A 27,371-nucleotide genomic window follows, 5' to 3' on the forward strand; every position below is an offset into this window, starting at 1 on the left:
CATTGTGCGCAGAGAAATAAGTATTTGATCCCCTACCAACCATTAAGAGTTCAGCCTCCTCCAGACCAGTTACACGCTCCAAATCAACTTGGTGCCTGCATTAAAGACAGCTCTCTTACATGGTCACCTGTATAAAAGACTCCTGTCCACAGACTCAATTAATCAGTCTGACTCTAACCTCTACAACATGGGCAAGACCAAAGAGCTTTCTAAGGATGTCAGGGACAAGATCATAGACCTGCACAAGGCTGGAATGGGCTACAAAACCATAAGTAAGACGCTGGGTGAGAAGGAGACAACTGTTGGTGCAATAGTAAGAAAATGGAAGACATACAAAATGACTGTCAATCGACATCGATCTGGGGCTCCATGCAAAATCTCACCTCGTGGGGTATCCTTGATCCTGAGGAAGGTGAGAGCTCAGCCAAAAACTACACGGGGGGAACTTGTTAATGATCTCAAGACAGCTGGGACCACAGTCACCAAGAAAACCATTGGTAACACATTACGCCGTAATGGATTACAATCCTGCAGTGCCCGCAAGGTCCCCCTGCTCAAGAAGGCACATGTACAGGCCCGTCTGAAGTTTGCAAATGAAGATCTGGATGATTCTGAGAGTGATTGGGAGAAGGTGCTGTGGTCAGATGAGTCTAAAATTTAGCTCTTTGGCATTAACTCAACTCGCCGTGTTTGGAGGAAGAGAAATGCTGCCTATGACCCAAAGAACACCGTGCCCACTGTCAAGTATGGAGGTGGAAACATTATGTTTTGGGGGTGTTTCTCTGCTAAGGGCACAGGACTACTTCACCGCATCAATGGGAGAATGGATGGAGCCATGTACCGTCAAATCCTGAGTGATAACCTCCTTCCCTCCACCAGGACATTAAAAATGGCTCATGGCTGGGTCTTCCAGCACGACAATGACCCGAAACATACAGCCAAGGCAACAAAGGAGTGGCTCAAAAAGAAGCACATTAAGGTCATGGAGTGGCCTAGCCAGTCTCCAGACCTTAATCCCATCGAAAACTTAAGGAGGGAGCTGAAGATCCGAGTTGTCAAGCGACAGCCTCGAAATCTTAATGATTTACAGATGATCTGCAAAGAGGAGTGGGCCAAAATTCCATCTAACATGTGTGCAAACCTCATCATCAACTACAAAAAAACGTCTGACTGCTGTGCTTGCCAACAACGGTTTTGCCACCAAGTATTAAGTCTTGTTTGCCAAAGGGGTCAAATACTTATACTTGTGCACAATGCAAATAAATATATATAATTTTGACAATGTGATTTTCAATTTTTTTTTAAATATAATCTATCTCTCACTGGTAAAATTAACCTAGCCTAAAAGTTCTAGACTGTTCATGTCTTTGACAGTGGGCAAACTTACAAAATCAGCAAGGGTTCAAATACTTATTTCCTTCACTGTATGTGCTGAGGTTGGTTCTAGTGATGTATTTATGTACTGAGCTTGGTTGCGGTACTGTATATATGTATGAGCTTGGCTCTGGATCTGTAATTATATAGGATATATTTATAATAACAAAATTGCAGGGCAGATGGAATTGTTCTCAATTCATTGTATATTTCATGGGAACCTCTCTGGTAGTTTTAACCCCTTGAACCGTCACTATGCAGTAATACATGACCTGACAATATTTCCAAATGTATGTTTTTTTCAGATGCAGCAAAATCTTTAAAATCCACTTTTAAAACGGCGCACACTAAATGCAAATTACTCATAAAGGTGTCATTGGGCGGTGCCGCAATCCTGAAGAGTCACATAGTCCTGCCTCCAAACCTACCTTTCCATGTTTGATTGACATCCCCCTGGCTGATACAACTTTCTCGGATGCTCCATTGCCTTGTGGCACTATACACAAGGGGGGGGGGGTTGTGTGGCACTATACACAAGGGGGAGCTGTGTGGAACTATACACAAGGGGAGCTGTTCTAAACTATACACATGGGGGAGCTGTGTGGCACTATATACAAGGGGCTGTGTGGCACTACTAGGGGGGGTCTGTTTGGCACTTTCAAATAGGGGGGCTGCATGGCACTATTTACAAGGGGGAGGGCTGTGACTCTATCTACAGGGGGCATTGTGTGGCGCAATCTACAGGGGTCTGTGTGTGGCACTATCTACGGTGGGGCTGTGCGGTGCTATCTACTAAGTGGGGGCTGTGTGGCACTATATACAAAGGAGGAGGGCTGTGTGGCACTATATACAATGGGAGCTGTATAGTGCTATATGGCTTTATGGCGATATCTACAGGGGGGCTGTATGGCACTATGTACAAGTGGGAGGTCTGGGGCACTATCTACAAGTGGGGTGTTACACTGCCTATAGACGGGGCTGTATAGCACTGTTTACAGGAGTGCTGTATGGCACATTCTACAGGGGGCACTATCTATAAGTCAAAAGATTTCTATGGGGCCAAATCGTTCCTAGTTACGCCCCTGCCCCTAATTATTCTGTGAAGATGATGCCAGATATATGTACATAGTCTATTGTATGACGCCGCTATAGAGCTACATAAGCAAAGCCTCCATTTTAGCATTAGATGACCACTTTCAAAAAAATGAAAATATACTTCAGTTCATTCACTGAAGTGATAAATGAGTAAAATGTATAACTTTTATTTCATAGCTATCTAAAAACAGGTGTACAATCACCACTGTGAAAAGCCCAACCGTGTATTTTAAAAACGTATTAAACAAATACTCCAAGTCCTAATTCGTTTGCGAACCCTCTATGACTGGGTATATAAACAGAGATAACAATTATGGAATCAGCGTTTGAACATTGGTGTAACAGTGGTTTAGACCCTAAAACACACCAGAGCCTGCAGTTAACCGCACCTAGATCTCCTGATGTTAAGGATACACAACAATGCCACTGCCCCCTACGCTAAATTCTCTCACTTAACCCGACCCTACGCGTTTCTATACTTATCATCAGGGGTCTGTAGCTTGGTCAGTCTGGCCAGGATGCCAGCGATATTTCTTCAGCAGCAGATATTCTACTGCACAACACGGAAGCATGCACGCATAGATGTCAGCGGCATGCTTCACTAGGGGACTCTGAGTTACTATGAACTGGATACTCCTCCCCCTAGCTCCGGCGGCATACTACGAACCAGCTAATGCCACTTGCCCACCACATCCGTGACGCTCAACCATGTGACTCCCGGCCGTCAGCTGACATACCCGGAAGCAACATCGTAAACACCACAGAACGTGCAAACTCAATGGGAGGCTGTAGAAGTATCTACTTACTGCACAGAGCCTCATACTATTCAAGGATAGAGTATAACAATATTAGGTTGGATACATATTGCGGATCAGCTCAAGACCGCAATTGGACTACCACGATAGGAGCACCTACCCTGGAAATACATATTGTATGAATGAAAAAACGATATTAATGTCAACCACACTTTGGACATTTTGAAACCCTCCTGGACTGAATTAGCATGCCTGTTACTATTGAATGGTGTACTTCAAGTAACTGTGCTAGGACTAGGATTTAATTGCCATACCCCTACCTAGAGGACCGACAACCCTGTAATCTTAACTAGATTGTATATTTAAATAAAACAGGTATAATTTGTTTGCTCGTTTAAACCTTCAGGCTGTACGCAAGCCAGTCTGTAAATCCATTGGGCCTCTTTGCGCAGAATGAGGTTATCCCAATCCCCTCCCCGTTTAGGAGGACGTACCAGTTCAATTGCCTGAAATTTCAAACATTCTGCCCTGCCTTGATGTTTTGCATGTACATGTTTTGATATGGACGTATCTCTCGAATTTGTAACATCTCCAACATGTTCCCTAATCCGGCGCCGAAACTGCCGCACCGTTTTGCCCACATAATTCAGTGGGCATGGACATGTAATTAAATAGACCACACCAGCCGTTTTGCAGTTTACGAAATCTCGGATGTCATACTCGATCTTGGTGGTGACACTTTTGAATTTTTTCCCACTTTGGATAAAGTCACAGGCTCTACAACTACCACATCTGTGTGTGCCCGGTATCTGCCTATCCAACCAAGTGCCTTTTTGTATAATAGGGTCAAAACAGCTCTGCATCACCCTATCCCTAATGTTTTTACCTCTACGGAACGTGACTGAAGGCCATTGTGTTATCTGATCCGCCAGGTCCGCGTCGGCACCTAGGATACGCCAGTACCTTTTGAGTATTTCCATGATCTCAGATTGTTTGGAGTCAAAAGTACCTATGAGCCTCGTGACCCTTTCCTCTTTCCGTTGTCTAGGGACTAAAAGACTCTGCCTATCTGCATCCCTCGCTCCCTCATAGGCCTTTCTAATTACCCCCTTAGGGAAGCCTCTCTCCTTCAATCTGTTCGTGAGGTCATGTGCCTGTAACTCAAAATCGTCCATCGAACTACAATTCCGGCGTACTCTCATAAATTGGCCTCTGGGGATCCCTCGTTTGAGGGGATAAGGGTGACAACTGTTCCATTGAAGGAAACTATTGGTTGCTGTCTCCTTACGGTGTACTTTTGTACGTATTGCGCCTTCCTTAGTTTTGATTATCTTGAGATCTAAAAAAGATAATTCCTGATCACTGATTTCACATGTGAACCTGAGCCCTAGATCGTTTACATTAAGGGCTGCCACAAAGTTATTGAATTCCTCCACTGTGGAATTCCAAAGCAACAACACGTCATCAATATATCTAATCCAGATACCTATTGATGAAGTCCATTTGACAAATTTATCCCCAAAGACCACTGTCTCTTCCCACCAGCCAAGAAACAAATTTGCATAAGTGGGAGCAGTGGGACTCCCCATTGCTGTACCACGTTGCTGATGAAAAATGCGGTCTTCAAAGATAAATACATTCCTTTCTAACACAAAGTGTAGTAATTGCAAAACAAGCTGGTTATGAGCCACATATTGAGTGCCCCTAGATTTTAAAAAATATTCCACTGCTTCACAGCCAAGTCTATGTGGAATGGAGGAATACAAAGCCTCTACATCCAGACTGGCCAGAAATGTATTTTGTTCCAATGTGATACCCTCAATTTGTTTTAAAACATCCATGGTATCACGTACATATGATGTAAGACCTAGTACAAACGGACGCAACACCTGGTCTATATATGTACTCACATTCTGGGTTAGATTGTTAATACCTGATACAATGGGTCTACCACGTAGGGGAGGATACCCTTTGTGGATTTTTGGCAGGCTATAAAAGCATGCCATGATAGGAAATTGTGGAAATAAAAAGTTGAATTCACTAGCACTGATCAGGGACCTGCTCTTTGCATCCCGTAGGATACCTAAAAGCTCCTTCTTGAACATTGCTGTGGGGTTATCTTTTAGAATATACAATCTAGTTAAGGTTACAGGGTTGTCGGTCCTCTAGGTAGGGGTATCGCAATTAAATCCTAGTCCTAGCACAGTTACTTGAAGTACACCATTCAATAGTAACAGGCATGCTAATTCAGTCCAGGAGGGTTTCAAAATGTCCAAAGTGTGGTTGACATTAATATCGTTTTTTCATTCATACAATATGTATTTCCAGGGTAGGTGCTCCTATCGTGGTAGTCCAATTGCGGTCTTGAGCTGATCCGCAATATGTATCCAACCTAATATTGTTATACTCTATCCTTGAATAGTATGAGGCTCTGTGCAGTAAGTAGATACTTCTACAGCCTCCCATTGAGTTTGCACGTTCTGTGGTGTTTACGATGTTGCTTCCGGGTATGTCAGCTGACGGCCGGGAGTCACATGGTTGAGCGTCACGGATGTGGTGGGTGAGTGGGATTGGCTGGTTCGTAGTATGTCGCCGGAGCTAGGGGGAGGAGTATCCAGTTCATAGTAACTCAGAGTCCCGTAGTGAAGCATGCCGCTGACATCTATGCGTGCATGCTTCCGTGTTGTGCAGTAGAATATCTGCTGCTGAAGAAATATCGCTGGCATCCTGGCCAGACTGACCAAGCTACAGACCCCTGATGATAAGTATAGAAACGCGTAGCTTCGGGTTAAGTGAGGGAATTTTGCGTAGGGGGCAGTGGCATTGTTGTGTATACTTAACATCAGGAGATCTAGGTGCGGTTAACTGCAGGCTCTGGTGTGTTTTAGGGTCTAAACCACTGTTACACCAATGTTCAAACGCTGATTCCATAATTGTTATCTCTGTTTATATACCCAGTCATAGAGGGTTCGCAAATGAATTAGGACTTGGAGTATTTGTTTAATACGTTTTTAAAATACACGGTTGGGCTTTTCACAGTGGTGATTGTACCCCTGTTTTTAGATAGCTATGAAATAAAAGTTATACATTTTACTCATTTATCACTTCAGTGAATTTACAATTTTTCATATTTGTGGGAGCACAATATATATCATTTAAATACAGTGAATTATTATACTTCAGTTCACTATCACAGTACAGGGTTGGACTGTCGAAGTGACAGCCCAAACCAGTTGATGGCATTGTGCGCAGGAGGAAGCAGTGACATCAGAGCATGCAAAATGGTGAGGACTACGCTAGTAGGCCTTTAATTTTACTGAGCAGTGGTGTAGTGATGGAGCGCCCGGAAGCAGGTGCACCCACCAGAAAAGCAGTCCTTTGTTGGGCGCTGTTCCCCTTTTACTGTAGTGTTTGGCTGGATTATGGAGTTTGCATAGCCAAAAAAACAAGCACTGACAAAAGGAACCAGGAAGAAAAACAATAACTGTTATTGTTTTTCTTCCTGGTTCCTTTTTTCAGTGCTTGTTTGTTTTGGCTATGCAAACACCATAAACCAGCCAAACACTTCGGCAAAAGGGGAACAGCGCCTAACAAAGGACTGCTTTTCTAGTGGGTGCACCTGCGTCCGGGTGCTCCATCACTACACCACTGCTGAACTATACCAGACAAGCCTTTGTATCCGGAGTAACCTGCGGCTGCAGTTCCCTGAATCTTTTCAACTATTTCGTCTTCAGGGATGTCGTGCTCCTAGCACTACATCACCAAGTGATCAAAACATGGACTGAAAACTTTTATTCAAATACTTAGAACGTGGGATATTGCCCTATGTTTTGCGCCATTGTGTACCCCTTTTTTCTCTCTAGCTGAACTTTAATTTTTACTGAAGCAGGCAGGAAAGGGATAGTAGATTATTACTGTCAGTAAGATATCTGTATGTTCTGTGTAACACCTTTTCTCATTCATCAAATCTTACTCTGACAGGAGATGGAAGGAAAGACAGATTTTTATACAGCACAGACCCTGGGAAAATGTGTTACTGCAACAAAGTTTTCCTGTGAGTTATCTGATTGGTTGTCATGGTGATCACATCATTGGGACCTGAACTGTTCAGGTCCCAATGATGTCACCAGGACTAGAGAGTTTTAGTTGCATCCAGAGTTGGGTGTTGCGGCTGCTGTGGGGTACACAATTACCAGCAAATAAATGGACTTAAATATAAGTCAGTTCTGCACATAGCCCAGCAAATGTGGACGTAAGTCTACAGTGGGTGTTTTGTTGTGGTTAAAAGACTTTACTTCTGAAACACAGCATGTGTTAACAGAGAAACGCATCTTAATATTTATTACACTGATCCTGCAGTTTTTAAAAATATCCCATATGAGGCCTGTGCTGCAACACAGGCCTCAGAAATGAAGGAGTACCTTGTGTATTTTGGGGTTTATGAGAATATTTTTCAGGCACCACTTTAGGTTTGCATTGCAGAGGCCTTAAGGTGCCAAAATATAAGACACACCACCGAAAAGACCAGAATTTTTTAAACTACCCCCACAAGGAATTTATCTAGATGTGCAGTTAGCATTTTGACCTCACAAATGTTTCATAGATTTTATTAGAATACGGCAGTAATAAAATGAAAAATTATATTTTATTCCAATAAGATGTAGATTTAACTAAACATTTTTCATTTCCACAAAGAATAAAGGAGAAAAAGCACACCAACATTTGTAAAGCAATTTCTCCAGAGTGCAGCAATACCTTATATGTGGTTATAAACTGCTTTTTGGGCACACGGCGAGGCTAAAAAGGGAAGGAGCAGCATTTGGCTTTTGGAGTGCAGATTTTGATGGATTGGTTTCTGGGTGCCATGTCACATTTGCAAAGCCCCTGAAGGACCGAAACTGTGCAAACCCCCAAAAAGTAAACAAATTTTAGAAACTATGCCCCTCAAGGCATTTGTCTAGCGGTGTAGTAAGCAGGAAATTAATGCGCAGTGGAAGTTGCAAAGTGAAAATGACAATTTTTCCATTTATATGTAATTTCAGCGCTCAATATGTTGTGCCCAGCTTGTGCCATCATGGAATAACAGCTCTCTAATTATTATGCTGTGTTTCCTGGTTTTAGAAACACCCTGTATGTGGCCCTTCTCTTTTGTCTGGACATATGACAGGACTCTGGAGTGAAAGAGATTCATGCACATTTGAGGTCTAATTTGGTGATTTACGCAGAAGCATTGGCCCACAGAGGCTCTGAGGTCAAATAGTGCCCAATATGTTGTGCCCAGCTGGTGTCACACACTCCATAAATTATAAAGAATGTACTCCCGCATATGGCAATGCGACGTACTGTATGTAGATTTAAACTGCTTGTCACGATCTGTGGGTATGTGGACCCACTAGGCCACACCGCAGTAGCAGAGTAGCGGCTGGCCAAACAACAGTCTATAAAGCCTATGCAAAGTCCTTAGCATAAGAGTACCTGCAAGAGTCCAGACAGTAGCAGAGGCTTAGGCACGGATGGAACTTGATGTGGCAGCTGACACCAGACGTGGTGGATGATACCCGACATGATATATGACAGCAGGCATAACAGTTGGCACCAGATGTGGCGGATGATACCAGACGTGGTATATAACAGCAGGCGTGGCAGTTGACACCTGACGGGGTGGATGATACCAGACATGGTATATGACAGCGGATGGGGCAGATAACACCAGATGACTCCAACACTAGATAAAGCACAGGAACAAACACAGCAAGGGACACAGGATTCAGGCAGCAGGATACGGGATCACTGGGAACAGGATACAACTAAGGAACCATTTGCTAAGACTAACATTGGAAGACAACAACAACGCTCAGGCAAGGAGTGGAAGGGCAGAGCCCTTTTTTTTTTATAGTGCAGGGTGATCTGGGGATAATTTAGTAATTGTTTGCATGTGCGCGCTGTCGCCCTTTAAGACCGAGAACGAGCACGCGCACACTTGGGGACACTGCAGAGCGGAGTGGCCGCGAGTGCCGGCGTCTCCTAGAATACAGAGGTCTGCGGCTGTCTGGAGGCGAGTGAAGAAGGCGGTCTGCAATCATTGCCATTACAGTACCCCCCTTTACGCCCATCTCTTCTTGGGTCCAGAGCGTGAGAGGAATTTTTTAATGAGGGTAGGGGCATTAAGATTCTCTTCTGGCACCCAGGACCTCTCCTCAGGACCAAACCCTCTCTAGTCCACTAAATAGAAAGTACTTCCTCCTACTCTCTTGTAGTCCAGGATCTCCTTCACTTCGAACACATCAGAAGAACCGCTGTGCGCAACTGCAGGACTAAGAGCTTTACTGTAGCGGTTTAGAACCACAGGTTTTAGGAGAGGCACATGAAAGGAGTTGGGTATTCTGAGGGTAGGAGGCAGCCAAAGCTTATAGTAGACAGGGCTTATCTGTTGCAGGATATTAAAAGGACCGAGGAACCTGGGATCAAATTTGTATGAGGGCACCTTCAAGCAAATATTTCTTGAGGACAGCCAGACTTTGGTTCCAGGAAGAAACTGAGGCGGCTCTTTTCTTCCTGTATCAGCCTTTCACGTCATGCAATCGACTGCCAGTAGAATAGAGGACCTGGTCTGTTGCCAAATGTGTAGAAAGTCTCCAAATGCAGAGTCAGCTGCGGGTACCTGATATGTAGCAGAAACAGGAAGAGGAACTCGTGGATGTTGGCCAGGGAATTTGGCCCTTGGAAGAAGTCTCATGCTCCACGGAGATAAAGTGACAAAGATAATTCTCCAAGATTTGGTTAATCCTCTTGACTTGACCATTAGACTGAGGATGGTAGGCTGAGGAACAGCCCAATATCACATTGAGGAGTTTACAGAAGGCTCTCCAAGAATTTTGAGGTAAACGGGATCCCCATCAGACACGATATGAAGAGGCAAGCCATGCAGGCTGAAGATATGTAGAATGAAGAGGTTCGCCAGACGAGGAGCAGAAGGTAGGCCGGTTAGATAAAATGCGCCATCTTAGAGAACCAGTCCACTACGCAGACAATATTGTATCCTGCTGAGGGAGGAAGATCTGTGACAAAATCCATTGCAATATGCTGCCAGGGAGCATTGGACACAGGTAGAGGTTGGAGCAGACCGGCAGGTCTGGAATGGGCAACTTTATTAAAAGCACAGGCAGTACAGGAAGAGACATAATCCACAATATCTTTGAGCAGCGTGGGCCACCAGAAATGACGAGCTATCAAGTCCCGTGTCTTATGGACATCAGCATGCCCAGCCAGTTTGGATGGGTGTCCCCAGGGAAGAATTCTTTCCTGGTCTGCAAGACGAACAGGAAGGATGTCTCTAACTTGCAGGGAATTTCCAGCAACAATACATGTCGGATCTATGATACATTGAGGGGTCTCCACAATGTCCTCCGTTTCAAATGACCTGGGCAGGGCATCGGCCCTCACATTTTTGTCAGCAGGACAAAAGTGGAGCACAAACTGAAAGCGGGTGAAGAACAGTGGCTTAGTTGTTGAGCCGACTGGAGACAGGTGACATTTTTGTGGTCAGTGTATATCAGGATGGGATGAACTGCGCCCTCTAGCAGATGTTTCCACTCCTCCAGTGCCAACAGTATGGCCAGTAACTCCCGATCTCCAATAGATTAATTGCGCTCCGCGGAAGAACAAAGTCTTACAGAGTAATAGCCACACACTACTGCCTTTCCCTTGAGGCCGCTCCGGAACAGAAGTACACCTGCACCAACAGAGGAAGCGTCCACCTCCAAAGAGAACTGTTGAGATACATCTGGATGATGGCGGATCGAGGCTGAAGTGAAGGCACTCTTGAGGCTTTTAAATGCTGATTGTGCCTCTGGAGTCCGCACCTTGCCGTTAACACCGTTCTTGGTATGGGTAGAGATGGGAGCCATCGGTGATGAGAAATTTGGAATAAACTGCCGGTAGAAGTTAGCGAATCGCAGAAAACGCTGTATTGACTGCAGGCCCTGAGGACGTGGCAATTCCAGGACGGACTTTACTTTCTCAGGATCCATCTAGAGGCCTTGATCAGAGATGATGTAGCCCAGGAAGGGCAGAGAATATTTTTCAAAAATGCATTTCTCCAGCTTGGCATTCTTGCCGTTCTCCCTTAATTGCAACAGGACTTGATGGACATGTCTCCGATGTGTCGTCGGATCTGGGGAGAAGATCAAGATATCATCTAGATAGACCACCACACAGGAATAGAGGAGATCTCGAAAAATATCATTCACGAATTCCTGGAAGACCGAGGGAGCGCTACACAGACCGAAGGGCATCACCAGGTATTCGTAGTGCCTATCTCGAGTGTTGAATGCCGTCTTTTGGATCAAGTTGTAAGCCCCACGCAAGTCCAGCTTAGACAAAATCTTGGTTCCTCATATACGGTCAAATAACTCAGGGATCAGTGGCAATGGATATTTATTCTTGACCGTGATCTGGTTGAGACCATGGTAGTCGATACAGAGTTGAAAAGATCCATCTTTTTTTAAAGGAAGAGGAACCCGGCACAGGCCGGGGTGGAGGATTTTGGTATAAACCCCCTTTCAAGATTCTCCTTGACATAGGCTGACATGGCCTGGGTCTCTGGCAAGGAGAGAGGATACACCCGTCCATGGGGAAATGAAGCATCTGGGACCAGTTCAATCAGACAGTCGTAAGACCGGTGTGAAGGAAGCATCTCAGCCTCCTACTTGCTGAAGACATCTGCAAACTGAGCATAGTGCGTGGGTAATCCCGATAATGACTGGGACAGAGGAGGCTGGATGGGACGAATCTGTGAAAGGCAGCGGTGGAGGCATTTTGAGCCCCATTTTGAGAACCTCTCCGGAATTCCAATCAAGGTCCGAGGCATGCATCCGGAGCCAAGCCAGGCCCGGAAAAATAGGATTGATGGCTTTATGAAAGTCAAGAAATGCAATCTGTTCAGTTTGAAGGGCTCCAACTTGGAACTTCAGTGGCTTAGTCTCAGACACGATAGGATCGGGCAAAGGAAGTCCATTCACCCAGGCAACAGCCAGTGGCGTCTCCAAAGGAACCGTGGGCAACTGGAGACGATCCACTAGGTCCTGTTGGATAAAGTTTGCTGCGGACCTAGTGTTCAGATAGGCAGAGACCTGGTGCATTTTCTCGCCGGACACTATGGTCACGGGAATAGACGGTTTGGGAGAGGATTTATTATTTAGCGCCGTTCCAACTATGGTTGTCTCTCCAATCAATCCTAGTCGCTGAAGTTTTTTGGCTTCTGGGGACAAAAACGTACAAAATGGTCTCCAAGGCCACAATACAGACAGAGTACCGAAATGCATCTGCATTGTTTCTCCTGAACGGACAAAGTGAGTCGGTCCACTGCATAGGTTCCTTTGGCTGAACAAGTGATGAGGGCAGCAGGGGTCGCTGGAAAGTAGGAGCCAGCCTAGGGAATCTTCTGTCCTGGCAAACCTCTTGGGCCCTTCCCTGGATCCTCTTGTCAATCCGGTTGGCCAGAAGAATGGGATCATCCAGGGTAGGTGGCGGATCTCGAGCGGCAAGCTCATCTTTAGTACCAGAAGACAGTCCCTGCCAGAAGGTAGCCACAAAGGCCTCATTGTTCTAGGCCAGTTCTGCTGCCATCGTACGGAACCGGATTGCATACTCGCCCATGAAGGTGTCTCCTTGGCGAAGGGTCAGCAGAGATGCAGCTGCAGAAGAGACTCTCCCAGGTTCCTCAAAAACTCTACGGAAAGTCTGCAGGAAAATCTGTAAGTCACGGGTCTCTGGTCCCACACGTTTCCAAATCGGGTACCATGCCAGGGCCTTGCCAGTAAGGAGAGAGATTATGAAGGTGATCCCCGCATCATCAGAAGGAAATGACGTTGCGTGCAGCCTGAAGTGGATCTGGCATTGATGTAGAAATCCCCTGCAGGTCCTCGCGTCTCAGTCATAGCGAGGAGGTAGTGGCAGGGAGAGTCTGGGATTGGTACTGACAGGAGGTGTAGCAGGAGGAACAGCAGGAGTAACAGGAGCAGGTACTGTAAAGACTACAGCTCGAGCACACAGACAATGTGCAATGGCATTCACCACCTGGAGGAGTTGGTCCTTTCGTGACCGAAGGTCTCGCATGTCTGCCTGCATTATTTGTGAAGTCGTCTTGGGTCTTGGGTTGGCCAGTGGCATGAATGGCCTGACCATACTGTCACAATCTGTGGGTATGTGGACCCACTAGGCCTCACCGCCGTAGCGGAGTAGAAGTTTACCAAACAACAGTCTGTAAAGTCTATGCAAAGTCCTTAGCAAAAGAGTACCTGCAAGAGTCCAGACAGTAGCAGAGGCTTAGGCACGGATGGAACTTGATGTGGCAGATGACACCAGACATGGCGGATGATACCAGGCATGGTATATGACAGCAGGCATTGCAGTTGGCAACAGACGTGGCGGATGATACCAGACTTGGTATATGACAGCAGACGGGGCAGATAACACCAGACGACTCCAACACTAGATAATACACAGGAACAAACACAGCACGGGATACAGGATGCAGGAAGCAGGATACGTGAACAGGAAATAACTAAGGGACCATTTGCTAAGACTAACATGGGAATACAACAACAACGCTCAGGCAAGGAGTGGAAGGGCAGAGCCCTTTTTATAGTCCAGGGTGATCTGGGAATAATTTGGTAATTATTTGCTTGTGCGCGTGCTGGCCCTTTAAGGCTGGGAACGAGAGCGTGCGGACACCCTAGCGGACAATGCAGAGCAGAGCAGCTGCGAGTGCTGGTATCTCCTAGGAGGGAGACACTGGCCAGAAGACAGAGGTCTGCGGACGCGGCGGTCGAGGGATGAGTTAAGACGGTGGTTCGCGACTGCGGCCATTACACTGATGTTAGAGCACATTGCAGGACTCAGAAGGGAAGGAGCGACGTTTGGCTTTAGGAGCGCAGAATTTGCTTGGTAGTATTTTTTGGGGGTTTTTACCGGTGTTTCAGTTTACAATGTGGGGGCATATGTAAACTGGGCAGAGTACATCAGGGCATAATAAGGTGTGGTTTGAAGCAATCCTCTTGGCACAGGCCAGTTTTGCGTTTTGAGCAGATGTGCTTGGGCCCTCTCCTTCCTAATTGCCAAATATTAGAGCCCTGATAACCACCTGTTAAAACTAAAGAAACGTTCCTCATTTTAGGATGTTTTTTCATTGGGATGTTTTTACTGGTACAATTGTGGGGTACATGTGACTTTTTGATCACTTTTTATTACATTTTTTTGGTTGACAAAGTGATAAAAAAACAGCAATATCTATATAGTTTTTTTTAATGCGCCATTCACTGTGATGTATAAATGACATGTTAACTTTATTCTGTGGGTCAGTACTATTATGGCAATGCCAGAGATTCTGACCAGAGATTCCACTCCTAGTGGTAACCCCTGATGTCACTGTCCATATATGGTCAGAGATGACAGGATTCCTCCAGCAGAGGAATTCCTGCCCAGAGAGTCGCAATGCTCTGGTCGGGGACTCCGGTCGAGGAGGGAGCCCCAATGGAGCTATCTAAATAGAGGGGGTGTGTAGCGCTGTCAACAGGGTGGTGTGTATGGGGCAATATCTATAGCAGAGGAACCCCAGGCCAGTGCGTCGGCAGTGCTCTGGCTGGGGATTCCACTCCTATAGGGGGGATGTGGTACTATCTACAAAGGGGTGTGTGGCAACATTTACAAAGGGGTTGTGTGGTAACATCTACAAAGGGGTTGTGTGGCAGTATCTACAGAGGGCACTGTGGCAATATCTACAGAGGGCACTGTGGATGTCTCTACAAAGGGCACTGTGGATGTATCTACATAGGGCATTGTGGCAGCATCCACAGAGGGCACTGTTGCACTATCTACAGAGGTTACTGTGGCACTATCTACAGAGGGCACTGGGGCACTATCTACAGAGGGCACTGTGGCAGTACCTACAGAGGGCACTGTGGCATTATCCACAGAGGGCACTGTGACAGTATCTACAGAGGGCACTGTGGCAGTATCTAAAAAGGGGCTGTCCAATATTGACATTAGTGTGTCTGCCAAACGCTGCCAACTGAGAGGCCTGACTGCATTTAGAGAAACTTAAACTGGAAAACTGGATTTTTAAAATAAGCACGTGTGGTGAACTTGCAAATTTAAACTTAGTGGTATTATTATATTAATGTAGTATTGTTATACTAATGTAGTATTATTATAGTATTGTAATATTGTTATAGTACTGTAGTATTGTTTTAGTAGTTAAAATATCTAACGGATTAACAATAATTTTGTATTGTATCAAATGTGAAAAGAATGTGGCCCATCAACTAGGGCCGTATTTACCACTAGGCACCGGGGGTACAGTGCCTAGGGCGTCCAGCGGGAGGGGGGGGGCTGGAGGATCATATTTTTTTTATTTTTACTAAAACCGTAACTTGTGACCTGACCGGCCAGCGGTCAGGTGACTCACAGGGCAGGTGGGGTGTGTGCGCTTCACCAGCGCTCCTTAGTCTGTATGACACGCCCACTGCTAATGGATTGGCGACTGCAGCTGTGGCCAATCCAAGAAGAGTGGGGGTGTCTTAGCCTCAGTCTAAAAAGCGCTGTATGGGGAACGAACGGCAGTGCAGCAGGTCAGGTAAATATTGCTACATGCTTAATGTCATGTAGTATAGTGTTGGGTTGCACGATGCATCGATACTATTTCGATACCGTGCACCCTCAAACGGTTCAATACCATTAAGTAATGTGTTGAGATACTAAGGCGTGCGGTCGCACAGCTTAGTATTGTTATACATGAATGAAGTGAGCGGGGCTGCGGCTGTGTAATACAGTCATTGCTCCGCTCCTGAAAAGTGAGTGTGCACGGTCAGCATGAGGTGATATGGCCGGCGTTGCACTGAGCGCTGGCAATAAAGACAGAACATGGCGGGCGCACTGAAAAACCCCCATGTTCTCTGTTTTCAGGGCCGGCGCCACTGCTCATTAGTGCAGTACTGGTCACATCACCTTATGCTGACGGTGCGTGCACTTATTGTCAGGAAATCCCTGCGACTGAGGGTCATACCATATATGGGCTAACAGCCCAGGGTCCATTGAAGGACCGCAGGGCTGTCTGACCACATTTCCTGTTGTTAGGGCATACTTAGGTATGTTCTAACAACTGCCTGTGTACAATCCGTACATAGACTAATGTACTGGCATATAGATATATGCCAGTACATTAAAGGGGTATTCCGTTTACAACAAGTTACCCCCTATCCGTAGGATAGGGGGTAACTTGCTGATCGGTGGGTGTCTGACAGCTGGGACCCCCACCGTTTACTAGAACAGGGGTCCCGAACCCCTCGCTTGAACCGAGCGGCAGGTCGCTCATGCGCACTGCCGCTGCATTCATTCTCTATGGCAGCGCCGAACGCTGTACTCGCCAATCTCCGCCGCTACCGGTTCAAACAAGGCGTACGGGACCCCTGTTCTCGTAAACGGTGGGGTCCCAGCTGTCGGACACCCACCGATCAGCAAGTTACCCCTTACCCTACAGATAGGGGGTAACTTGTAAAAACTGGAATACCCTTTTAAAGTTTAAAAATAGAAAAGTAAAAATAAAGTAATTTTAAATTAAAAAAAATACACACACCCATTTTTTACAATAAACCATAAAATAAAAGTCTCAATACATAGAATATACACACATTTGGTATCGTCGGGACTATAATAGCCTGCACAACAAATTTATAGCATCATTTATGATGTGTACAGTATAAACAAATAAAATAAAAACTGCTTTCTTTCACTTATTAATGTGAGGCACGAGGTATTATGAATTTTATACCTCCATGTACCTCACATTAATAGTAATTAACCCCATCATGTACCTCCGACATTAACCCAATGTTGTCCATTATGACTGAGAAACACGATAGGGTTAATTACTATTAATGTGAGGCACACGGAGGTTCAAAATTCATCATACCATGTGCCTCACATCAGAAAACGGAAGAACTTTTTTTATTATTGTTGGCAAAGTGTAGTTTTGAACTGCACAAAGTATTGGTATCGAAGTCCAAATTCTGGTATCGTTACATCCCTAGTGTAATGTACTGTCTTCAATTGTATACGCGTCCTTAGAAGCGGATACAATTGAAAGCGCAGGTGAAGCAAGGGAACCATTAGTTCCCTTTCTCATCATTCGACGCTTTCTTGTGGCGCAGACGGTGCGATGACGTTATTCTGCTGGAGCAGGCCTGATCGGGAAAGACCAGGCCTGCATCAACGGAAACTTTATTGCTGAGCCCACGATGACGCTAGTAACTCCTAGAGCGGGCATTCCTTTGTATCTGAAGCAGTTCCCGCACTAGGTTTATAGTGGAGCACGCACCCGAGATTCGCCAAAATTCTGGCGCATCTCGGGTGATCCTGTGTCATTTACAAGCCTTAGTAAACTAAGCAGTGATAGCTCTAAGCGGTCATTTGTTAGTTTACATCACGTAGTGGCCAGTTATCTAAGTTCATTGGCCTACTTTTAAAAGTAGGCCAATGAACTGAGGTAACTTGGGACCATGTGATGTAAATGAACCAATGATAGAGCTGCCCCTGCTTAGTTAACTGTCAGGGACCCAGGAGGGCAAGTATGATTATAGTTTTGCTTTTTTACTTATTAATGTTACTAATGTTTTTGTGTGGTTTTTTTCATTACAGGTTCTGTCATTAGACTACATCGGATTCGAGGACTACTTCGATGAGAGCATTTTTATTTTCAATAAATTGGTTAAATTGGTTGTGTAGGGGGTTTTATTTCAATAAAATATTTTTTCTGTGTCTTTTTTTTAAAACTATATTACTACTGCCTTAGTAATGATGGCGGTCTGATAAACAGCATCCATTAGTAAGGCGGGGCTAAGTGTTAGCTGGTGCAGAGGCTAACACTACCCCCTCATTATTACCACGGTACCCACCGCCACCAGGAGTGCCGGGAACAGCCAGGTATGATCCAGTACCTGACCATCTGAAGTGATGGTCGGGTACTGGGGTGGCCGCGGGCTGGTATTATTAGGCTGGGAAAGCCCAAAAACAATGAGCCTTTCCACCCTGGTAATGCTAGGCTGCTGCTATCTTGTATCTGGCTGGTTATGAAAAATGGGTGGGACCCCACGTTGTTTTTTTTAAATATTTAAAAAAACAACTTGGGGTCCCCCTATTTTTCATAACCAGCTAGATACAATAAAGCAGCTGCAGCCTAGCATTACCAGGGTGGGAAGGGACGCCCCAGTACCTGACCATCACTTCAGATGGTCAGGTACTGGATTGTACCCGGCTCTTTCTAGAACACCTGGTGGCAGTGGGTTCCTGGGGTAATAATGAGGGATTAGTGTTAGCCTGTTCACCGGCTAACACGAAGTCCTGCCTTAGTAATGGACGCTGTCTTTCAGACAGCTGCCATTACTAAGGAAGTAGTAATGAAGTTCAAAAAAACACACCTACATAGAAAAAATATTTTATAGAAATAAAAGCCCCCACACACAACCCTCGTTAACCATTTTATTGAAAAGAAAAACGAGTAGTCCTCGAATCCGACATAGTCCAACGACCGAACCTGTGAAAAAACACACAAAAAAACAAACCATTAGTAACACTAAGGGTATGTTCACACACTTAACCAAAAATGTCTAAAAATAGGGAGCTGTTTTCAAGGGAAAACAGCTTCTGATTTTCAGATGTTTTATAAGCCACTCTCGATTTTTCGCTGCGTTTTTTACGGCAGTTTTTGGAGCTGTTTTTCTATGTCAATGAATGAGTCAATGAAAAACAGCTCCAAAAAGTGATGTGACATGTACTTCTTTTTCGCTGCCATTTTTTTACGCATCCGATTTGAAAACAGAACGCTGTATTTCCCATTGAAATTAATGGGCAGATGTTTGTAGGCGTTCTGCTTCCGATTTTTCAGCCGTGTTTCGGGACGTTTACGCCCGAAAAACGGCTGAAAACACTACGTGTGCACATACCCTAATAACTAAAAATGCAAAACGATTATTATACTTTCCTTCCTGGGTCTGTCATTGGTTAGTTTATATCAAATGGTCCCAGGTTATCTCTGTTCATTGGGCTACTTTTAAAAGTAGGACGATTTACATGAGGTAACCGGTGGGGCAATTTTTGCTTCAGTCGGGAAGGGGGGCCGCTGCAGGAGTGTTTTTATTTTCTAAAAAATAATAAACTGTGACCTGATCAATAATAGGGGAAATGGGCCCCAGTGTTCACGTGGGGGGCAGAGGAGGAAATATTAATTGGGTAGCACTGAGATTTCTTTCAGGGAGTGTCCACACGTAGGGTAAACACTGCAGATTTTACATTGTGAAAAATCCGTAGCATAATACAGTAGCAGTAGAGTGGATGATATTTTCACAAATCTCATCCACACGCTGCGTTAATGACGACCTGAAAAAACGTTCATAAGTTGACCTGCGGTGCATTTTTTTAATCCGCAGCATGTCAATTTTCTGTTGCAGGTTTTCCCTATTGAATTCAATGGGGAGGTAAAACCCGAAAACAATTAGCACATGTTGCGATTTTTGCTTTGAAAAAGCTGCCGTTATCGGGGGGCGTCAGCCCTAAAAGTGCCTAGGGCAGCACAAACTCTGAATACGGCCCTGCCGTCAACTTCACATTTTTTCTATGTGCAGCCCATTTACCCGCTAGCGTTTGAGACCCCTGGTCTAGAAGGTACCCCCAATGTAGATGTCGGATATGTTCTAAAAGAGGAATGAGGCGTGATACACATTAATATTGCCCAAACTGCCCTTTATTGCCTCAATGACTGTTTTAAATTTTTTCACACAGAGATATGTTTTTGAACAATTTATCAAGTTGTGCCATTTCAGACATTCAAGCAGAAAATGTACCATATTTTTAATATTTCATTATTTAAATTTTTCTTTCGTGTTTATTGCCAAAAATATATGATGCATTCTGAGATTAACCCCCTTCCCGACATTTGTCGTATTGATATGTCATGAAAAAACAGTGCATCCCGCATTTTGCCGCATCCATATGACAAATGGTAGACACCGGCTCAGAAGCTGAGTCGGTGCCACCATCCCCGGGTGTCAGCTGCGTTAATGGCGGGAACTGAAGTTAGCACCGATCCCTGCCATTAACCCCTTAAATGCAGCGGTCAAAAGCGATCGCTGTATTTAAGGTGTTTGCAGCTTATTGCCTCCCCAGCAACGAAATCGCCGGGGTGCCGATGGCTGGAATGGCAACTGGAGGCCTAATACTGGCCTGCCGGTCTGCCTAGTATGGAAGCCTTCCATGTCCCACCCGGAGGTGGAGCCTAAAAGGAGCTTAGCCTGTGTCATTAGCGGCGGTTGTCAGCTGTATGTTACAGCTAACACCCTCCTGTAATGGCAGGGATGGGAGCTTGTTGTCCGTGAACGACTGACAGATACAATACATTGCACTACATAGGTAGTGCAATGTATTAGAAAATAAATCAGACAGTTGAACCTTCAAGTCTCCTATTAGGACTAAAACAAAGTGTAAAAAAAGTGAATAAATTGGTTGTAAAAAATTCAAGTAATAAAATAAAACACAATCAACCTTTTTCCATTATTAAGTCCTTTATTAGTTAAAAAAATAAAAAATAAACCATATATATTTGGTATCACCGCGATCGTAACGGCCTGAGTTATAAAAATATTATGTTATTTATTCCATGCGGTGAACGGCTAAAAAACCCAACATAACTATGCCAGAATTTCTGTTTTTTGGTCACTTTGCCATACAAAAATTTAAATAAAAAGTGATCAAAAAGTCGCATGTAACCAAAAATGTCACCTATAAAAACTATAGCTCGTCTCGCAAAAAACAAGCCCTCATACAGCTCCGTTGAAAAGAAAATTAGAAAGTTATGGTTCTCACAACATGGCGACAGAAAAAACACATTCTTTTTACAAAAGTAATTTTATTGTTCAGAAAGTTGTAAAACATAAAGAAGTGCTATAAATTTGGTATTGCCAGAATTGTACTGAGCTGAGGAGTAAAGTTAACATGTCATTTATAATGCATGGTGAACGCTATATAAAAAAACAAAAAAAACTATGCCAGAATTGCTGTTTTTTGGAAACCCTGCCTCCCACAAAATAGGATAAAAAGTGATCAAAAAGTCAAATTTTCCCCAAAATGGTACCAATAATAACTACAGCACGTCCCGCAAAAAACAGCCCTCATATCACTACGTCTATGAAAAAAATGTAATTAGTTAAGGCTCCAATAAGTCAGGATATAAAAACATGCAGTTGTGCAGGCCCGAGGGGAACATTCTTTCAGTTTAAAAAGGCGATTTATCAAGGCCCTAAAATTAGGGAACCAGGAAGGGTAGGACTTAAACATATCTGCTGGAAATGAGGGTGCCCGTATTATACCAGGACAACACTTTACCAGCAAAATTCCCCAAACTGCATAGGTGCAGAGTGTGGTACAAAAGGGGGATAAGAAAGGACACCATTTATCAGTGCGATACTAGCCTGTGCATAAAGGATTGCTTCACAGCGTACCACACATCCATGGATTATTTTATTGTTTTTTTTTACCCCATTATTATACCACTTGACTATGCCCCTGATGTATTCTGCCCAGCTTACATGTACCCCCACATTATAATTGAAAAAACCAGCAATACTCAAATTAATCTACTACAAAGCAAAATTCACGCTCCAAAAGCCAAATGACGCTCCCTCCCTTCTGAGCCCTACAGTGTGCCCAAATAGCTGTTTACTTCCACATATATGGCATCACCATACCCGGGAGAACCCTTTTAACAATTTTTGGGGTATGTGTTTCCAGTGGCACAAGCTGGGCATGACATATTTGCCACTGAAATGGCATATCTGGGGAGAAATTGAAATTTTTGAACATCCGCAGCGCATTCATTTATGTAAAAGACCTGTGGAGTGAAAATGTTTACTGCACCCCTTAATAAATGCCTTGAGGGGTGTAGTTTTAAAAATAGGGTCACTGCTCAGGGGTTTCTTTTATTATTTCACATTAGAGCCCTGCAATTGTGAACTAATACTTTGTAAATCGCCAAATTAGGCCTCAATTTCGCATGGTACTCTTTCACTCCTGAGCCTGGTTGAATGTCCAGACAAAAGATTAGGGCCACATGTAGGATGTTTCTAAAATTAGAGAGCTGTCTTTTCATGGTGGCACAAGCTGGGCACCACCTATAGGCATATCTATGGAAAAATTCCCATTTTCACTCTGCAACATCGAGTGCACACTAATTTCTGGAAAACACCTGCGGGGTTAACATGCTCACTACACCCCTAGATGAATACCTTGAGGGGTGAAATTTCCAAAATGGGGTCACTTCTGGGACTTTTAACTGTTTTGGTCCCGCAGGGACTTTGCAAATGCGACATAGTGCCCAGAAACCAATCCAGCAAAATCTGTGCCCCAAATGCCAAATGGCGCCCTTTCTCTTCTGAGCTTTGTCGTGTGCCCAAACAGCAGCTTATGACTAGAGATGAGCGAACTTATGAAAAGTTCGGTTCGGCTGGTTTGCCGAATTTATTGAAAAAGTTCGATTCGGACCGAACTAGTTCGTACCGAACCCGTAATTCAAGAAAGCCCATAAAAATCGTGTATGGAGCTCCCGTAATGACGGGTGGCTACATGTGTGCACCCGGCATTACGGCAGCGTTGCTAGGCGATGTCAGTAAATTTTCACTGTCCAGGGTGCTGAAAGAGTTAACTGATCAGCAGTAACTCTTTCAGCACCCCGGACAGTGAATTCCGATCACAATATAGAGCAACCTGTAAAAAAAAACAAAAAAACGTTCGTACTTACCGATAACTTCCTGCTTCTTCCTCCAGTCCGGCCTCCCGGCCGTTGCCTTGGTGACGCGTCCCTCTCGACATCCGGCCCGACATCCCTGGATGACGTTTCAGCCAATGTGACCGCTACAACCAATAACAGGCAAATCACATGCTGCAGCGGTCACATGGACTGCCACGTCATCCAGGGAGGTCGGGCTGGATGTCAAGAGAGGGACGTGTCACCGTTGCCTTGGTGACGCGTCCCTCTTTCGGCATCCAGCCCGACCTCCCTGGATGACGTTTCAGCCAATGTGACCGCTGCAGCCAATCACAGGCCAATCACATGCTGCAGCGGTCACATGGACTGCCGCGTCATCCATGGAGGTCGGGCTGGATGTCAAGAGAGGGACGCGTCACCGTTGCCTTGGTGACGCATCCCTCTTTCGGCATCCAGCCCGACCTCCCTGGATGACGTTTCAGCAAATGTGACCGCTGCAGCCAATCACAGGCCAATCACATGCTGCAGCGGTCACATGGACTGCCGCGTCATTCATGGAGGTCGGGCTGGATGTCAAGAGAGGGACGCGTCACCGTTGCCTTGGTGACGCGTCCCTCTTTCGACATCCAGCCCGACCTCCCTGGATGACGTTTCAGCCAATGTGACCGCTGCAGCCAATCACAGGCCAATCACATGCTGCAGCGGTCACATGGACTGCCGCGTCATTCATGGAGGTCGGGCTGGATGTCAAGAGAGGGACGCGTCACCGTTGCCTTGGTGACGCGTCCCTTTTTCGGCATCCAGCCCGACCTCCCTGGATGACGCCTCAGTCCATGTGACCGCTGCAGCCTGGGATTGGCCTGTGATTGGCTGCAGCCTGTGATTGGCCTGTGATTGGCTGCAGCGGTCACTTGGACTGAATCGTCATCCCGGGAGGTCGGACTGGAGGAAGAAGCAGGGAGTTATCGGTAAGTAGGAACTTCTATTTTTTTGTCAATACTTTGAGGGGTCTAGTTTCTAAAATGGGGTGTTTCATAGGGGTGTTTAATATATGGGCCCCTCAAAGCAACTTCAAAACTGAACTGGAACCTAAAAAAAAAAAAAAAAAAGAAGAGGTAATACTTCGCTTCTCCTAATGAGCATTGCCTACTCCAAGATGACACCAGTTTTGACCGTTTGTATAAACGGAGACCCCTATTAGACCGTTTCAGTGCCCGGTTTTCCCAAGCATACACCACCGAGATGTGTATTTCTATTGATGAGTCCTTGGTACATTTTAAAGGGAGGCTTCAATTCCGCGAGTACCTGCCGGGTAAGAGGGCAAGGTGTGGCGTGAAGATGTATGAGCTGTGCAAGAGTGCATCAGGGTATACCTACAAATTTAGGATATATGAAGGGAAGGACACCAGTATGCAGCCCCAAGAATGCCCCCCCCCTTACTGAAAGTTAATGCAAAAATTGTGTGGGCTTTGCTGCACCCACTGCTGAAAAAGGGTTACCACCTTTACCTGGATAATTTTTATACCAGCGTCCCACTCTTCAACTGCCACGCTTCCAGAAGTCCTGCGGCATGCGGCACTGCTAGAAGAAATCTGAGAGGCCTCCCTAAGACTCTGCTTGGGCAAACACTCAGAAGGGGTGAGAGCAGGGCACAAGCTAGCAGCAACATATTATGTGTCAAGTACAAGGACAAGAGAGATGTCACACCAGTACCCATGTACCTGTACGAGGTACCAGTACAGAGACCCCCAAACCAGACTGCATCCTGGACTACAATAGGTACATGGGAGGGGTGGACTTGTCAGATCAAGCCCTGAAGCCCTACAGTGCCATGCGGTGTGGTATAAGAAGCTGGCCGTGCACATCATACAGATGGCATTGTACAATGTGTACGTGCTACGTCGATGTACAGGCCAGAGGGGAACTTTCCTGAAATTTCAAGAGGTGGTTATCAAGAAACTAATTTTTAGGGACCAAGAAGGGGGGGGCACCCAGTACTTCTGGAAGCGAGGCCACACGCATCGTACCAGGGCAACACTTTCCAGGAGAAGTTCCCCAAATTGGCAAGAAAGTCAAAAGTCAAAAGAGGTACAAAGTCTGCTATAAGAGGGGGATCAGGAAGGACACAATATATCAATATGACACGTGTCCGGAAAAACTAAGGCTTCGTATGAAAGAGTGCTTCAAAATATATCATACATCCCTTGATTTTTAATCTACCCCAGTTTTACTAACACTGATGCACTCCGCACAGCTTATCCCCCTCGTCTTTCCCCTCTGAGCCCTGCTGCGTGCCCAGGCAGCTGATAACAGCCACATGTAGGGTATTGCCATACCCGTGGGAACACACATTACAGTTTATAGGGTGTATGTCTCCTGTCAAAATGCTCACTACACCTCTAAATTAATGCCTTAAGGGGTGTAGTTTTTAAAACGGGGTCACCTCTTGGGGGTTTCAACTGTACTGGTACCTCAGGGGCTTCTGCATACATGACTTCGCACCAGAAAATCCCCAGTAGGCCAAATGGTGGTCCTTTCCTTCTGAGACCTCCCATGGGCCCAAACATCAGTTTATCACCACAAATTGGGCATTGCCGCACTCAGGACAAATTGGGCAACAAAATGGAGTGTTTTATTTCTTGTGAAAATAAGAAATTTTCTGTCAAAACTACATACTATTGGGAAAAATTAATTTTGTTTGAATTCCAAGCCCAATTCAAATAAGTTATGTAAAAAAAACTATGGGGTCAAAATGGTCACAACACCAATAAATGAATGCCTTGAGGGGTGTAGTTTCCAAAATGGGGTCACCTCTGGTGGGTTTCCATTGCTTTGATACCTCTGGGGCTCTGCAAATGCGACATGGCACCCGAAAACCAATCCAGCAAAATCTGGACTCCAAAGAACAAATAGCGCTCCTTTCCTTCTGAGCACTCCTATGGGCCCAAACTGCAGTTTATCACCACAAATGGGGTATTGCTGCACTCAGGACAAATTGGGCAACAAAATGGAGTGTTTTATTTCTTGTGAAAATAAGAAAGTTTTAGCTAAAACTACATATTATTGGAAAATATATATATTTTTTAAATTCCCAGCCCAATTCAAATAAGTTCTGTGAAGAAACTATGGGGTCTAAAAGGTCACATTACCCATCAATTAATTCCTTGAGGGGTGTAGTTTCCAAAATGGGGTCACTGCTGGTGGGTTTCCATTGCTTTGATACCTCTGGGGCTCTGCAAATGCGACATGGCACCCGAAAACCAATCCAGCAAAATCTGCACACCAAAGAACACACAGCGCTCCTTCCCTTCTGAGGCCACCCATGGGCCCAAATGGCAGTTTATCACCACAAATGGGCTATTGCTGCCCTCAGGACAAATTGGGCAACAAAATGGGGTCTTTTGTTCCCTGTGAAAATAAGAACTTTTTATAAAAAATAACATCTTATTAGAAAAAATTTCATTTTTTAAATTTCACAGTTCAATTCAAATACGTGCTGTGTAAAAACTGTGTGGTCAAAATGCTAACAACAACCATAAATTAATTCCTTGAGGGGTGTAGTTTCCGAAATGGGGTCATTTTTGGGGGATTCCTACTGTTTTGGCACCACAACACCTCTTCAAAACGGGCATGCTGCCTAAAATATATTCTAATAAAAAAGAGGTCTCAAAATGCACTAGGTGCTTCTTTGCTTCTGGGGCTTGTGATTCAGTCCACGAGCGCACTAGAGACACATGTGGGACATTTCTAAAAACTGCAGAATCTGGACAATACATATTTAGTAGTGTTTCTCTGGTAAAACCTTCTGTGTTACAGAAAAACTTTTAATACAATTGAAATTCAGCAAGAAAAGTTACATTTGCAAATTTCACCTCTACTTTTCTTTAATTTCTGTGAAATGTGTGAAGGGTTAAATAAACTTTCTAAATGCTGTTTTAAATATTTTGAGGGGTCTAGTTTTCAAAATGGGGTGTTTTATGGGGGTTTCAAATACATAGGCACCTCAAAGCCATTTCGGAACTGCACAGGTACCTTAAAGGGGTTTTCCGGAAGTAAAAAATTACTTTTAATTAACCCCTTCACGACCAGCCCACGTAGATTAATTCACGTGGTGCCAGAACAGAGTGCACAGCGCTCTCCCTGTTCTCTGAATCTCTCAGCACACGCTGCTACTAGCAGCCTAAGTGCTGAGAGAAGACATCAGGACCGGATTGGTGTCGGTCCTGATGACGTGATCACCATGATAAAGCTATCATGGTGTTCATAGCAAAGTTTGTTGCAGCAGCAAAGTTTGTTGCAGCAACAAACTTTCGAGCTGTTTGTTACACTGTTTCTCC

This window comes from Rhinoderma darwinii, chromosome 3 (genome assembly GCF_050947455.1).
Source record: "Rhinoderma darwinii isolate aRhiDar2 chromosome 3, aRhiDar2.hap1, whole genome shotgun sequence".
Taxonomy (NCBI): domain Eukaryota; kingdom Metazoa; phylum Chordata; class Amphibia; order Anura; family Rhinodermatidae; genus Rhinoderma; species Rhinoderma darwinii.